This window comes from Rhinolophus hipposideros (genome assembly GCF_964194185.1).
Source record: "Rhinolophus hipposideros genome assembly, chromosome: X".
In the NCBI taxonomy this organism is placed as follows: domain Eukaryota; kingdom Metazoa; phylum Chordata; class Mammalia; order Chiroptera; family Rhinolophidae; genus Rhinolophus; species Rhinolophus hipposideros.
The window spans coordinates 107,874,571-107,876,957 of NC_138046.1; the positions used below are offsets into that span (position 1 = coordinate 107,874,571).

Genomic DNA, 2,387 nt, shown 5'->3' on the forward strand with positions numbered 1-2,387 from the left:
GAAATTGGTCTCCGTTTCTATGTGTTTATCTATCTACGTATCGATCTAGTATATATCATCGATCTATTCTTCTATCTCTACCCAGAAGTCACTCATGAGAAAAAAGGAAAAGCAGATAAACATTTTGTTAAAACTAAAGTGACCTCAACCGCCCACTACTTGACAGGCAGGCTGGTCTCGTCAACCCCGAGGTGAAAAGCCTGCCCCAGACCTCACTACATGTGGGAGGAGCCGTGCGCCGTGGCCCTGGAAGGCGCACGGGCCTTGGCAATACTGGCAGCCCTGGCTGCGGCTCTCACCTCTGCTCTCTCTTCCTCATCTCTCAAAGCCTCCTCGTACAGCTTGGGGAAGACACTGGGGACGGTCTCTTTGAGCCTGGCCATAATCTCCAGCACTTTCATCTTGGTGGTCTCAGCGTGGGCTCTTGGGCCCACAGGAACTCATAGCGTGGAGGATCACTGCCGGGCACCTGGCGATAGGTACTCCACGTACTTGGGCTGCACTAAATCTTTGATGATGAGCCTCTTGGGCTCCCCGAAGATGGCATGCCTCCTCCCATCGTAGACGCCCACACGCTGAGTGATTCCCAGACCTCCTCCTCGGTGGCGCGGTTGCCCTTCAGGAAGATCACGGCCAGGAAGTTCATCAGGACACCAGTCTTCAGGACACTCTTATCCCTGTTCAGACTTCCCTCACTGGGGAGGTCCAGCATGGTGATGAGGGCATAGAAGTGATTGCCGGGGTCGACTGCCTTCACCTCTAGGCCAAAGACCAGCTCCATGCGTTGAGAGGCTCTCCTGAGGATCTCAGAGAACTGCTCCTTGTACTTCTTTTTGACCGACTTCAGCATTTCTGCCTGTCTAATGCACTCACCCATTTTATACTTCCCCAGCAGGAACTGCGTCACCATGTGTGCCTTCCTGGTCAGAGGATCTGGGGGAGCCGACCGAGTGGACAATGCCACAAGGGAGGTGCTTGGGCCCCCCTCAGCTTAGCTCTGGGCCCCTCCATCAGAACTTGGGAATGACACACCTGCTTCAGGAGGCCCAGCGGCTGAGGCTCCCTGAGGTTCCTGGAAAGGGCCAGGAGCAGGGTAGCTTGGGGGAGAACCTCCAGAAACAGGAGAAGTGGGGCACTCTTCTGCTGCTGCTGCAGCGGCCTGATCACCTCGGAGACTCTCAGTCTCAGCTGCATCCTGGAGACGTTTACTCTTCTGACCCCGAGGCATGATGACACAGGTCAGGCACAGCGGGCACCGGTGTGGGCAGAGCAGGTGAGGCCAGCACCTGGAGGAGGGAGAATGAGATGGTGTGTGCACCTCTGCAGGGAGATTCCACCTTGGCCTTAACCAAGGCCGCCTCTGCAGGTCTGAGCGCCATCAGGGTTCTGTCTGGGGACCCAGGGGGCTCCTCTCTGATTGGCCTGGGTCCTCAGAACCCTGCAAAGCTGCATGGAGAGTACCTAGGACAGAGCCATACACCGTGCCTCGAGTTACTGGGGTGACGGCAGGGCCTGGCAAGGGGAAACCTTGTGTTCTAGGTTTGCGATGTGCTCTCAGTTCACATTCAGGATCATTCTGTGAATTTTGGCCAGGCACCCCAGCCCCCTACTCCGCTCTGCCTCTCTCCAGTAGACCCTTTCACACCCAGAATCGATATGTCCCTGGGGCCCTCTTTGATCACAGTACTTAGGGATTGTGAGGTGTCCTCTGTGTTTGGGGTGAGTGGGCCCCACAGTGATCATGCTCCGTAGCCTGACTCTCCACTGACCTGGAAATCCTCCCTCTGCTGACCGGCTGCCAGCCCCTTAGGCGCAGGCCGCCACCCCTAGGATCTCCCAAAGGAAAGTGAAAAAAGCACCACAGGCTTCACAGTGCCCAGACCCTGCTATGCAATGTCACCTCTGGTGACCCACTGCCAGCGCCTGTGGGGACAAAGCCCCAAAAAACAGTTTCCAGGCTCTCGGCTTCACACAGAAAGGTGCTGGCTCGGGTAGTAAATGGCCATCAACTGTGATCAGATGGCCAGCAGCTGTGGCTAGTTGGCCGTCAGCTGTAACCCGTAAGCCATTGGCCACTAATATAATGGCTGTGGCTACGCTAGCAGAAAGAAAATGGGGGCTAGCAAGAAGATGGTGGCTGGCAAACGTGGACCGCTGTTAGGCAGATTATGTAGATCCTGCTTCCAGTGTCTCCAGCGCAGCCGCCAGCGAGAATATATTGGTTTGATTCCCCTATCTACGGCTCCGTGGGTGTTCCTGTTTGGCCTCATGTGTCCTGCGTTCTTATGTGGGGAGCAGGAGCTGAGACCCTGCCTGACACGCTGCACGACAAATGGCTCAGCGAGCAGGGTCCCCTGGGTGACAGCGCCTTACCCCCAGCCCCATGA

General features: G+C 56.3%; 1 pseudogene across 1 annotated transcript; it reads right to left on the bottom strand.

Moving 5' to 3' along the window:
• Positions 1–215: 215 nt before the first annotated feature.
• LOC308495150 (melanoma-associated antigen B1-like) lies at positions 216–1,228 on the bottom strand (annotated as a pseudogene). Its single transcript has one exon. The product of its transcript is annotated as a melanoma-associated antigen B1-like (transcript).
• Positions 1,229–2,387: the final 1,159 nt, after the last annotated feature.